The following is a 14,723-nucleotide window of genomic DNA, read 5'->3' on the forward strand; positions in this document are numbered from 1 at the left end:
CCAGACCACTGCTGCCCGTGTACCCCTGGAACCAATTATAAAGTGCCTACAGCCAGCCCATTTTCTTATGTTAGGCCTTTGAAGCCTGTCTGCGGTCCCTACTTTAAATACTCCTCCACTGACCAGACCACTGCTGCCCGTGTACCCCTGGAACCAATTATAAAGTGCCTACAGCCAGCCCATTTTCTTATGTTAGGCCTTTGAAGCCTGTCTGCGGTCCCTACTTTAAATACTCCTCCACTCACCACCACCAAGCTGCCTGCCCGTGTATCCATGTAACCGCTGTGAAACTGCCATGAGCCTATTGTTTGTTATTTTAGGCCTTTGATAGCCTGTCTGCGGCCCCTACTTGCAATACTCCTCCACTGACCACAATGCTGCCTGGAGTGCCTGCCTGTGTATCCATGTAACCGATGTAAAACTGCCATGACTGCCTACTGTTTGTTATTTTAGGCCTTTGATAGCCTGTCTGCAGCCCCTACTTGCAATACTCCTCCACTGACCACACCAATGCTGCCCGTGTACCCCTGGAACCTATTTAAAAGTTCATAGAGCCTAGTTATATATTTTATTTACTATTAATAAGGCCATGATGGACTACGCTGTACCACGCTACAAGCTAACCAGTCGACACTTCTTTTGCGAGAAAAGCCATCCCAACCCTCCACCAGCATGTAGAAGACCGCATTGTCCATGCACTCTGGCAATCTGTGAGTACAAAGGTGCACCTGACAACAGACGCATGGACCTGTAGGCATGGCCACGGAAGATTACGTGTCCATTACGGCGCAATGGGTTAATGTGGTGGATGCATGGTCCACAGGGGACAGCCTACTAAGTCTGTCTGCAGTCCCTAATTCAAATTGTCCTCCACTGTCTAAATCGGAACTTCCACCTTCTGGCTTTCGGCCTATAGTATCAGAAATTAAACTGCATTTGGCCTTCAACTTTGGTTAGGGCCTACTAACGGCTTCTGCCCCTCCCTGGTGTTGTCCTCAACTAAATAAAGCTGAGCTTCAACCTTCCGGCTCTCATTATGTGGTTTTAAAAAAAAAAATGGTGGTTAGGGCCTACTAACGGCTTCTGCCCCTCCCTGGTGTTGTCCTCAACTAAATAAAGCTGAGCTTCAACCTTCCGGCTCTCATTAAGTGGTTTTAAAACAAAAATGGTGGTTAGGGCCTACTAACGGCTTCTGCCCCTCCCTGGTGTTGTCCTCAACTAAATAAAGCTGAGCTTCAACCTTCCGGCTCTCATTATGTGGTTTTAAAAAAAAAAATGGTGGTTAGGGCCTACTAACGGCTTCTGCCCCTCCCTGGTGTTGTCCTCAACTAAATAAAGCTGAGCTTCAACCTTCCGGCTCTCATTAAGTGGTTTTAAAACAAAAATGGTGGTTAGGGCCTACTAACGGCTTCTGCCCCTCCCTGGTGTTGTCCTCAACTAAATAAAGCTGAGCTTCAACCTTCCGGCTCTCATTAAGTGGTTTTAAAACAAAAATGGTGGTTAGGGCCTACTAACGGCTTCTGCCCCTCCCTGGTGTTGTCCTCAACTAAATAAAGCTGAGCTTCAACCTTCCGGCTCTCATTATGTGGTTTTAAAAAAAAAAATGGTGGTTAGGGCCTACTAACGGCTTCTGCCCCTCCCTGGTGTTGTCCTCAACTAAATAAAGCTGAGCTTCAACCTTCCGGCTCTCATTAAGTGGTTTTAAAACAAAAATGGTGGTTAGGGCCTACTAACGGCTTCTGCCCCTCCCTGGTGTTGTCCTCAACTAAATAAAGCTGAGCTTCAACCTTCCGGCTCTCATTATGTGGTTTTAAAAAAAAAAATGGTGGTTAGGGCCTACTAACGGCTTCTGCCCCTCCCTGGTGTTGTCCTCAACTAAATAAAGCTGAGCTTCAACCTTCCGGCTCTCATTAAGTGGTTTTAAAACAAAAATGGTGGTTAGGGCCTACTAACGGCTTCTGCCCCTCCCTGGTGTTGTCCTCAACTAAATAAAGCTGAGCTTCAACCTTCCGGCTCTCATTATGTGGTTTTAAAACAAAAATGGTGGTTAGGGCCTACTAACGGCTTCTGCCCCTCCCTGGTGTTGTCCTCAACTAAATAAAGCTGAGCTTCAACCTTCCGGCTCTCATTAAGTGGTTTTAAAACAAAAATGGTGGTTAGGGCCTACTAACGGCTTCTGCCCCTCCCTGGTGTTGTCCTCAACTAAATAAAGCTGAGCTTCAACCTTCCGGCTCTCATTATGTGGTTTTAAAAAAAAAAATGGTGGTTAGGGCCTACTAACGGCTTCTGCCCCTCCCTGGTGTTGTCCTCAACTAAATAAAGCTGAGCTTCAACCTTCCGGCTCTCATTAAGTGGTTTTAAAACAAAAATGGTGGTTAGGGCCTACTAACGGCTTCTGCCCCTCCCTGGTGTTGTCCTCAACTAAATAAAGCTGAGCTTCAACCTTCCGGCTCTCATTAAGTGGTTTTAAAACAAAAATGGTGGTTAGGGCCTACTAACGGCTTCTGCCCCTCCCTGGTGTTGTCCTCAACTAAATAAAGCTGAGCTTCAACCTTCCGGCTCTCATTAAGTGGTTTTAAAACAAAAATGGTGGTTAGGGCCTACTAACGGCTTCTGCCCCTCCCTGGTGTTGTCCTCAACTAAATAAAGCTGAGCTTCAACCTTCCGGCTCTCATTATGTGGTTTTAAAAAAAAAAATGGTGGTTAGGGCCTACTAACGGCTTCTGCCCCTCCCTGGTGTTGTCCTCAACTAAATAAAGCTGAGCTTCAACCTTCCGGCTCTCATTAAGTGGTTTTAAAACAAAAATGGTGGTTAGGGCCTACTAACGGCTTCTGCCCCTCCCTGGTGTTGTCCTCAACTAAATAAAGCTGAGCTTCAACCTTCCGGCTCTCATTATGTGGTTTTAAAAAAAAAAATGGTGGTTAGGGCCTACTAACGGCTTCTGCCCCTCCCTGGTGTTGTCCTCAACTAAATAAAGCTGAGCTTCAACCTTCCGGCTCTCATTAAGTGGTTTTAAAACAAAAATGGTGGTTAGGGCCTACTAACGGCTTCTGCCCCTCCCTGGTGTTGTCCTCAACTAAATAAAGCTGAGCTTCAACCTTCCGGCTCTCATTAAGTGGTTTTAAAACAAAAATGGTGGTTAGGGCCTACTAACGGCTTCTGCCCCTCCCTGGTGTTGTCCTCAACTAAATAAAGCTGAGCTTCAACCTTCCGGCTCTCATTATGTGGTTTTAAAAAAAAAAATGGTGGTTAGGGCCTACTAACGGCTTCTGCCCCTCCCTGGTGTTGTCCTCAACTAAATAAAGCTGAGCTTCAACCTTCCGGCTCTCATTAAGTGGTTTTAAAACAAAAATGGTGGTTAGGGCCTACTAACGGCTTCTGCCCCTCCCTGGTGTTGTCCTCAACTAAATAAAGCTGAGCTTCAACCTTCCGGCTCTCATTATGTGGTTTTAAAAAAAAAAATGGTGGTTAGGGCCTACTAACGGCTTCTGCCCCTCCCTGGTGTTGTCCTCAACTAAATAAAGCTGAGCTTCAACCTTCCGGCTCTCATTAAGTGGTTTTAAAAAAAAAATGGTGGTTAGGGCCTACTAACGGCTTCTGCCCCTCCCTGGTGTTGCCCTCAACTAAATAAAGCTGAGCTTCAACCTTCTGCTCCAAATTACCATTTTAAAAAATGCAATAGGCTTTTCCGGCCTACTAAAGGTGTCTGCCACTCCCTGGTGTTGTCCTCAACTGAACAAAGCTGAGCTTCCACATTCTGGCTTTCGCCCTATACTATCAGATATTAAACTGCATTTGGCCTACTAGTGTGGTTAGGCCCTTGAAACAGTGTCTGCTGCTCTTGGGTTTGCTACTCCACTGAACAAAGCAATGCCGCCTGTTTAGTCCTGTTACCAATTTTGAACTGCATGTAGCCTACTTTATTCTTTGGCCCTATATCTGTTTCCTCCTCATCCTGCCCATTGCCCAGCCACTGCTAAATGAGTCTGCTGGTACATTGACCTAGACCACTACATTCCCCTTGTACTCTACACAGCCAGAATCTGTCCCTGCTGAAAGTAAGGTTCCCCTTCCCGCATGTTATACCACCTTACACAGGGACAAAGAGGAAGGTGCAGATGAAAGTGCAGGTTCCTTCATCAGGTGGGGGGGCATACTCGTTGGCGACGTCACTGGCACAGGGCCCCTCAGAGTACGCAAAAGTGTCGCTGCTGGTGGGAGGCGCCCCCGCCATGCAAACACACCGCCGTACTTTGAGGGGCCCTGTGCCAGTGGCAATGCGAACGAGTGGGCCCCCCCCCTGCTTGCTCAGGATCACAGCACTTGCAACTTTTAAATACTTACCTTTCCCTGCAACACCGCCGTGACGTAGTCCGCATTTCCTGGGCCCACGAAAAACTTGAGCCGGCCCTACTCCCCCCACAACTTTTGCCAAATGACCCCCAATTCCCTATGCCCAACTATTATTATAAAGTTAATTAAGATTGACAAGCTTCAGAAACAAGAATGGATGTTTTTGGCATTAAAATGGGCACTGTAGGTGTTTTCCTGGCCTCCACTCACTGCCGACTATGCTTCCCCATTGACTTGCATTGGGTTTCGTGTTTCGGTCGATCCCCGACTTTTAGCGATAATCGGCCGACTGCACTCGACTCGACTCTGGACAAAATCGGGTTTCCCAAAACCCTACTCGATCTTAAAAAAATGAAAGTCGCTCAACCCTACTCGTTACTACTTCACTCAGCAATACAATGCACACATGTATGTGTTTTCAAAAAAAAAGAGACAAAGAAAACACAGGGATTATGAAAGCAAAAGTCAACTTTTATTAAACAAAATACAATTTTTTTTCTTCTACTTACATTAATTTAAATATAAAATAACAATCTTGTTTATGTTCGTGGTCTGCCCGATGGTGTGATGTTGTGTACCAGGGGGGTGTCCTGCTGGGATGATTGTGTATGAGTCGGTGATGGTGTGGTTACAGGGGAAGCGGCAATAAAAAGGATTGGTGTGGTCTACCATGTCACGGATTGGACTAAATAATTGGGCATATGACACATTGGGAGCAGATGGAACATTGGGGGAAGACGACACATTAGGAGTTGAAAATAAATTGGAAGGGATAGACACAATGGAAAGGATAGACCCAAGGGAAGGTGTAGACAGATTGGGAAACAGAGACAAATTGGGAGGTGAGGGTGGAGGTGGTGGGTCCTTTTTTTGGTGACTTTTACTTCTCCCTGTCTTTTCTTTAGGGTGTTGAGCAGAGTCAGTAATGGGCACCTGTTTTTTGGTGTTCCCTCGGAGTTTCTTCTTTGCATGTTGCAGGGGTTCTGCATTCAGCTGCGTGGTGGAAGCTGCATGTTGCAGGGGTGCTGCACTTGGCTGCGTGGTGGAAGCTGCATGCTGCAGGGGTGCTGCACTTGGCTGCATGGTGGAAGCTGCATGCTGCAGGGGTGCTGCACTCTGTAGCGTGGTGTAGCTGGGAACTGGAGGAACTTCCATAATGTCCAGCGGTGGTGGTGAAGGATAATAATAATAATAATAATCTTTATTATAGTTCACTTGCGTTGTCATCAGTTGTTGGGTTGATGTGTATCCAACTCCTTGAGATGTGTGCAGTGGTGCTGGCATATTCTGCCACTGATGTTGTGCTGGCCCTTGTTGCCATGTGGGCAAAAAATAGTGTGCATGCTGGTGATATCCTGACTGCGGATAGTAGGTTTGGGACTGCTGCATGGCCTCGCTGTAAGCAGCCTGAAAGGCCTTCATTACATACAGCTGGAGTTCAGGCGTCACACCCCGCTCTACTGCGGAAAAAAAATGCTGCACCGGTCTCTGAAGGTCAGCTTTCAGGCGGTCAAGGCATCTGTGGACTTCCTGGAAAAATGTGTTCACCTGTGTGAACCCACAATCCTGTCTTTCTACAACCGCCCTCATCCCATCCTCGAAGATCGAGCTTAAGTGAATAAACTCGGGCATGACTGACCTCTCCCAGGCCCTCTGCCGCTGGTGAGAAGACCCAACAAAACCAGTGGGAGAGGGCTGGGAGAGGCGAAAACCTGATGGACCGGCTGCCTGTTCAAAAGTCTGTGAAGCCTGCCTGGCTGCTCCATCGCTGCTGGGTGATTGGGACTTTTCATTGGCTGGTCGATGAGGGGCCGCTACTAGGGTTGAGCGAAACGGATCGGTCATTTTCATAAATTGCCGACTTTTGGCAAAGTTGGGTTTCGTGAAACCCGACCCGATCCCAGTGTGGGGTCGGCCACGCGGTCGGTGATCTTCGCGCCAAAGTCGCGTTTTATATGACGCTTTCAGCGCCTTTTCTCAGCCAATGAAGGTGGACGCAGAGTGTGAGCAGCGCGATGACATAGGTCTCGGTCCCCACCATCTTAGAGAAGGGCATGACAGTGATTGGCTTGCTTTCTGCGGCATCACAGGGGCTATAAAGGGGCGTGCACGCCGACCGCCATCTTACTGCTGCCGATCTGAGCATAGGGAGAGGTTGCTGCCGCTTCGTCAGAAGCAGGGATAGCGTTAGGCAGGGTACATTAACCCCCAAACCGCTTGTGCTGTAGCGATTTCCACTGTCCAACACCACCTCTTCTTTGCAGGGATAGTGGAATCTAGATTTCTCTTCATCAGCTCTGTAGCTTACTGGGCTGCCCTAGAAGGCTCCCTGATAGCTGCATTGCTGTTTGTATGCCGCTGTGCAAACCAACTGCTTTTTTAAAAGCACAAATCCTGTTGCTCCTTCCTTTCTGCACAACTATCTTGTTTGTTTGTCCACACTTTTTGTGTGCAGCAGTCCTTTTTATTGCTGCCTGCCATACTTTTCAGAGATTATTGTAGGGAGATAGTAATTGTAGTACAGTCCCTTTTATTTTTTTTTATATATGTTCCAGCCACTTTCAGCCCCTGAAACTGTGTAGTGACTGTTAAACAGTGGGCCTATATTTTTCTGCACTGTCCCACACCTGAAAAGGGAGAATAATATTGCCAATCAGTGCATCTGCGCCACTCCTGTCTGTGATATCTCTGTCAGTCATTTTGTGCCACAGAAACTATACTGTAATATAGTGGGCCTGATTTATTCACTAGTCTCCCATATATAAAAAAATAAATAAAGGGAGAATAATATTGCCAAATCTGTGCATCTGTGCCAGTCGTGTCTGTGGTTTCTCTGTCAGTCATTTTGTGACACAGAAACTATACTGTCATACATTGGGCCTGATTTATTCACTAGTCTCCCATATAAAAAAAAAATTAAATAAAGGGAGAATAATATTACCAAATCTGTGCATCTGCGCCAGTCGTGGCTGTGGTATCTCTGTCAGTCATTTTGTGCCACAGAAACTATACTGTAATATAGTGGGCCTGATTTAATCACTAGTCTCCCATATAAAAAAAATAAAAATAAAGGGAGAATAATATTGCCAAATCTGTGCATCTGTGCCAGTCGTGTCTGTGGTATCTCTGTCAGTCATTTTGTGCCACATAAACTATACTGTAATATTGTGGGCCTGATTTATTCACTAGTCTCCCAAAATAAAAAATAAAAATAAAGGGAGAATAATATTGCCAAATCTGTGCATCTGTGCCAGTCGTGTCTGTGGTATCTCTGTCAGTCATTTTCAGCTACAGAAACTATACTGTCATACATTGGGCCTGATTTAATCACTAGTCTCCCATATAAAAAAATAAAAAATAAAGGGAGAATAATATTGCCAAATCTGTGCATCTGTGCCAGTCCCGTCTGTGGTATCTCTGTCAGTCATTTTGTGCCACAGAAACTATATTGTCATACAGTGGGCCTGATTTATTCAGCACTCACCCACACATAAAAAGGGAGATTTATATTCACAAGTTAACATACACCTTCTACCTTGTTTTTCAGTACCATATAACGGTTGTTAGTTTGGTTACATTTTCCCAAAGAATGAGGAAGGCTGGTGGAAGAGGTCGTGGCCGTGGGCGGTCATTGCCATCTGGTAATGCTGATGGTGTTGGTGGTGGTGCTGGTGGAGCATCGGGTGGTAGAGGGAAAATCAAAATAGCACCTAAGTCTCGAGTTGTTGAGCCAGCGTCATCGTCCGGCTACACAAGGCCTCGAACGCTACCTTTTCTTGGAGTAGGAAAACCGCTGTTAAAGCCGGAGCAGCAGGAAAAAGTTTTGGCTTTCCTTGCTGACTCTACCTCTAGCTCTTTTGCCTCCTCTTCGGATAGTTCAAAATTGAAAAGTAGCCAGTCGTCGGTGGATGCTCCTGGTCAGGAACAAGTTGATTCCTTGTGTCCTTCCCCCAAAACAACAGTGAAGGATGCGTCAGGCGACACAACAGTTTACTCCATGGAGCTCTTTACACATACCGTGCCTGGGTTAGAAAGGGAAATAGTTAACAGCCCACTAGAAGATGATTCGGACATGGAGTGCACTGATGCACAGCCACAGCTAGATTGTCATGCTGTTCCATCGACTCACATCAATACATTGCCCTCGCAGTGTACTGAGCCAGAAACTGACCCAGATGAGACGATGGTGCCCATTCCCGAACGTTATAGCACCTTACACGGTGACAGGTACATGAACATGAACATGAACATGAGATTGAAGAGGAGGTGATAGATGACCCAGTTGTTGACCCAGATTGGCAGCCATTGGGGGAAGAGGGTGCCGCTGGCAGTAGCTCAGAAGCGGAGGAGGAGGATCGGCAGCAGCCATCTACATCACATTTGTTTTCATCTGGCAGGCCCGTCTCTGGCCAAAAAAGTTTGGCAAAACCAAAACCAGTTTTAGGACAGCGTGGCCATCCGGTGAAAGTAACACAGCGTGCAATGCCTGAAAAGGTATTCCATAGTAGGAAGAGTGTAGTGTGGCAATTTTTTACCCAAGATCCGAATGATGAGTGCAAAGTTATCTGTAAGAAATGCTCAAAAACATTTAGCAGAGGGAAGAATCCCCACAATTTAAATACAACGTGCATGCTCAGACATGTAACCAGCATGCACTTGCAAGCCTGGAATAACTCCCAAACGTCCCCTACCGTTGGTGCACCTGCTCAGAATCCAGGTAGTCAGCAACGCTACATCGCTTCCCCCACTGTAAGCCCACCGGTTAGAACAACAACAGCAGCAAATGTGGAGGTGTCGTCGCTAGGGCAAAGCAGTCAGGGAATCAGAAGTTTATTGGTAGGAAACACAGCATGTAGGCCTACATCGAGAATACCATCACCAACCCTCTCTCAATCCGCCATGTCCACCACCACCACCACTGCAAGTCCCACCATATGCACCTCGCCAGTCCAGCTCACCCTCCAAGAGACTCATTAGGAAAAGAAAGTACTCACCCTCTCATCCACGTACACAGGGTTTGAATGCCCACATTGCTAGACTTATATCGTTAGAGATGATGCCCTCCAGCTTGGTTGAAAGCGAAGCTTTCAAAGCCTTGATGGCCTACGCAGTACCACGCTATGAGCTACCCAGTCGACACTTCTTTTCGAGAAAAGCCATCCCAGCCCTCCACCAGCATGTCAAAGACCGCATTCTCCATGCACTGAGGGAATCAGTCAGTAGAATGGTGCACCTCACAACAGATGCATGGACCAGTAGGCATGGTCAGGGACGTTACATGTCCATCACAGCACACTGGGTTAATGTGGTGGATGCAGGGTCCACGGGGACAGCCACAGTGGGACAGTTCTGCCTAGCCCACGGTCTAGGAAACAGTTGGCTGTAGGCGTTCGCCACCCCTCCCCCTCCTCCTCCTCTTCCAGCCGAAGCGAAAGCTCATACACAGAGCGCAGTCGCATGACCACTCCATCCGCAGCTGCCAGTGTTGCACATGAGGTGTCCCATTATGGAACAGCTAGTGGTAAGCGTCAGCAGGCTGTGTTGGAAATGAAGTGCTTGGGCGACAACAGACACACAGCGGAAGTTCTGGCCAAGTTCTTGCAGCGAGAAACTCAGTCATGGCTGGGCAGTGTACATTTTGAGGCAGGCAAGGTAGTCAGTGATAACGGGAGGAATTTGATGGCTGCCATAGCCCTTTCAGAACTGAAACACATATCTTGCCTGGCTCACACCTTGAACCTGGTGGTGCAGTGCTTCCTGAAAAGTTATCCGGGTTACCAGCCCTGCTCCTCAAGGTGCGATGACTTTGCTCTCACATCCGCCATTCGCCCGTACACTCCAGCCGTATGCAGAACCATCAGCGATCGTTGAAGCATCCCCAGCACCGCCCAATAATCGACGTTGCTACAAGGTGGAACTCTACACTGCACATGCTTCAGAGGCTGTGCGAACAGAGGCGTGCTGTCATGCATTTGTGGGAGGATACACATACACGGGCAGGCAGTTGGATGGCAGACATGGAGTTGTCTGCTGTGCAGTGGTCGAAGCTCCAAGACCTCTGTCAAGTCCTTCAGTGTTTTGAGGAATGCACACGGCTTGTCAGTGCGGATGACGCCATCATAAGCATGAGCATTCCACTAATGCGTCTGCTCATGCAAAGTTTGACGCACATTAAGGAGCAGGCGTCTGCAGCCGAGGAGGAGGGAAGCCTTGATGACAGTCAGCCATTGTCTGCTCAGGGAAGTCTCGGGGACGAGGTTGCGGACGAAGAGGAGGAGGAGGAGGAAGATGGGGATGATTATTTATGGGAGGAGGAAGCATCTCAGGGGGGAATAGAAAGTGTTGGTGGTGCAAGGTCAGGTACAGGTTTTTTGCGGGAGACAAGTGATGTGGATTTGCCAGAAAGTGCTCCTCAACCCAGCACAAGCATAGATTTGACATCTGGAACATTGGCCCACATGGCTGATTATGCATTGCGTATCCTAAAAAGGGACCCCCGCATTATCAAAATGATGACCGATGACGATTACTGGTTGGCCTGCCTCCTGGATCCACGCTATAAAGGGAAATTGCTAAATATCATGCCACATGAGAACCTTGAGCAAATATTGGCTACCAAACAAGCAACACTTGTAGACCGTTTGGTTCAGGCATTCCCAGCACACAGCGGCGGTGATGGTTCTCACACGAGCTGCAGGGGGCAACATGCAAGAGGTGTTAGAGGGGCACAAATCAGAAGTGGCGTTGGATAGAGGGGTTTTATGACCAGGTTGTGGAGTGATTTCGCAATGACCGCAGACACGACAGGTACTGTAGCATCAATTCAAAGTGACAGGAGACAACATTTGTCCAGTATGGTTACTAACTATTTTTCCTCCCGTATCGATGTTCTCCCTCACATGTCATTCCCCTTTGATTACTGGGCATCCAAAATAGACACCTGGCCTGAATTGGCAGAATATGCATTACTGGAGCTCGCTTGCCCAGCTCCTAGTGTGCTATCAGAAAGAGTATTCAGTGCTGCTGGTTCAACACTGACCGAAAAAAGGACTCGTCTGGCTACCCAAAATGTTGATGATCTAACCTTCATTAAAATGAACCAATCATGGATTTCTAATTATTTTGCTCATCCTTTCCCTGCTGACACCTAGCTTTCCTGTAAAAAGGTCTTGCTTTTGGACTCGTCTTACTGACTGCTCCAATTTCTCCATTTGCAGCTTCTGTATGTCCACCATAGGCCTTTTTTACACCTCCCTAAATGGGCTGACTCCCCCAACGGGGCCGTGGGCACCACTTGGCGCAAGCACCCGTGCGAGTGTCGTTTGGCTGAACAGGTGGGTGTGCCCACTTTTGGGCGACGGCACTGGCACAGGGTCCCTCATAGTACAATGAAGTGTCTCTGGCGGTGGTGGTGCACACCCAACGTCAGACACACCGTCGTAACATGAGGGGCCCTGGGCCAGTACCGCCGCCCACGAGAGAGTGTTCCCCCCCCAGCTCAAACAGTGCTCTACCACTTGCAAAATTACCTCTCACTGCTCCACCACTGTTTAGTCTGTGCTGTTAAATCCTTCAATGGCACTGCCAATACCAATTTGTTGACATGATTGTTGATAGTAAAATTATTCAGGGGCCCTGCCCTACATTTACACCAGTTAATACTTTGCGCCAACTACCACTGTCTGCAATTCAGCAGAGGAGCCCACCCCTGAACCTAGGTATGCCACCTGTTTATTTGTGATTTTTTTTTTTTTTGCCAGACATTCACCTCACTTTATTATTTAGGCCTACTAACTGTGTCAGACACTCCTTACAGTTGTCCTCCACTGAACAAAGCTAGGCCGCCTGCGTACTCCTGTAACCTATTTTTAACTGCATTTTGCCTATTACTTTTTTGGGCCTGCTAACTGTGTCTGCCCCTCGGTGCAATCGTCTTCCGCTGACCACACCAATGCTGCCTGTGTAGCCCCTGTAGCCTAATTTAAACTGCATAGAGCCTGCTTTTTTATTTTAGGCCTAGGAAGTCTGTCTGCGGTCCCTCCTTGCAATCGTCCTCCGCTGAACACACCAATGCTGCCTGTGTTCCCCTGTAGCCTAATTTAAACTGCATAGAGCCTGCTTTTTTATTTTAGGCCTAGGAGGTCTGTCTGCGGTCACTCCTTGCAATCGTCCTCCGCTGACCACACCAATGCTGCCTGTGTACCCCTGTAACCATTTTAAACCTGCATAGAGCCTACTTTTTTTATTTTAGGCCTAGTAAGTCTGTCTGCAGTCCCTCCTTGCAATCGTCCTCCGCTGACCATACCAATGCTGCCTGTGTGACCCTGTAACCTATTTAAACCTGCATAGAGCCTACTTTTTTATTTTAGGCCTAGTAAGTCTGCGCCACTCCTTCCAATTGTCCTCCGCTGACCACACCAATGCTGCCTGTGTACGCCTGTAACCTTTTTTAAACTGCATTGAGCCAACTTTTTTGTTTAAGGCCTACTACCTGTGTCTGTCTGCGCCACTCAATACAGCTGTCCTCCTCTGAAAAAAGCTGAGCTTCAATTGTCAGGTATTCAGCCTATAGGAATTTGAAAACTGCATTGGGCCTACTAGCTTGGTTGGGGCCTACTAGGGGTGTCTGCCGCTCCTTGGTGTTCTCCTGTTTTTTTTTCCTGAGCTTCAATCTTCAGGCTTTCGGCCTATATTTGAAATATGAAACTGCATTTGGGATACTAGTTGGGTTGGGCCTACTAACGGTGTCTGCCGCTCCAAGGTGTTCTCCAGGTTTACTTGCCTGAGCTTCAATCTTCAGGCCTATATTTGAAATATGAAACTGGATTTCGGATACTAGTTGGATTGGGCCTACTAACGGTGTCTGCCGCTCCCTGGTGTTGTCCTCCACTGAACAAAGCTGAGCTTCAATCTTCAGGCTCTCATTAAGTAGTTGGTAATATAACACTGCAGTTGGCCTACTAGTTTGGTTGGGGCCTACTAATGGTGTCTGCCGCTCCAAGGTGTTCTCCAGGTTTACTTGCCTGAGCTTCAATCTTCAGGCTTTCGGCCTATATTTGAAATATGAAACTGGATTTCGGATACTAGTTGGATTGGGCCTACTAACGGTGTCTGCCGCTCCCTGGTGTTGTCCTCCACTGAACAAAGCTTAGCTTCAATCTTCAGGCTCTCATTAAGTAGTTGGTAATATAACACTGCAGTTGGCCTACTAGTTTGGTTGGGGCCTACTAACGGTGTCTGCCGCTCCAAGGTGTTCTCCAGGTTTACTTGCCTGAGCTTCAATCTTCAGGCATTCGGCCTACATTTGAAATATGAAACTGGATTTCGGATACTAGTTGGATTGGGCCTACTAACGGTGTCTGCCGCTCCCTGGTGTTGTCCTCCACTGAACAAAGCTGAGCTTCAATCTTCAGGCTCTCATTAAGTAGTTGGTAATATAACACTGCAGTTGGCCTACTAGTTTGGTTGGGGCCTACTAACGGTGTCTGCCGCTCCAAGGTGTTCTCCAGGATTAGTTGCCTGAGCTTCAATCGTCAGGCTCTCATTAAGTAGTTGGTAATATAACACTGCAGTTGGCCTACTAGTTTGGTTGGGGCCTACTAACGGTGTCTGCTGCTCCAAGGTGTTCTCCAGGTTTACTTGCCTGAGCTTCAATCTTCAGGCTTTCGGCCTATATTTGAAATATGAAACTGGATTTGGGATACTAGTTGGATTGGGCCTACTAACGGCGTCTGCCGCTCCCTGGTGTTGTCCTCCACTGAACAAAGCTGAGCTTCAATCTTCAGGCTCTCATTAAGTAGTTGTTAATATAACACTGCAGTTGGCCTACTAGTTTGGTTGGGGCCTACTAACGGTGTCTGCCGCTCCAAGGTGTTCTCCAGATTTACTTGCCTGAGCTTCAATCTTCAGGCTCTCATTAAGTAGTTGGTAATATAACACTGCATTTGGCCTACTACTTTGTCTGCCGCACCTTGGTGTTGTCCTGTGTTATTTTCCTGAGCTTCAATCTTCAGGTTTTCGGCCTATATTTGTAATATTAAACTGCATTGGGCCTACTAGTGTGGTTGGGCCCTTAAAACGGTGTCTGCCGCTCCTGGGTTTTCTCCTGTTTTGTTTTCCTGAGCTTCAATCTTCAGGCTTTCGGCCTACATTTTAAATATTAAACTGCATTTGGCCTACTACTTTGGTTGGGCTTAGTAACGGTGTCTGCCGCACCTTGGTGTTGTCCTGTGTTATTTTCCTGAGCTTCAATCTTCAGGCTTTCGGCCTATATTTTTAATATTAAACTGCATTGGGCCTACTAGTGTGGTTGGGCCCTTAAAACGGTGTCTGCCGCTCCTGGGTTTTCTACTCCACTGAACAAAGCAAT

This window comes from Ranitomeya variabilis, chromosome 5 (assembly GCF_051348905.1).
Source record: "Ranitomeya variabilis isolate aRanVar5 chromosome 5, aRanVar5.hap1, whole genome shotgun sequence".
In the NCBI taxonomy this organism is placed as follows: Eukaryota; Metazoa; Chordata; class Amphibia; order Anura; family Dendrobatidae; genus Ranitomeya; species Ranitomeya variabilis.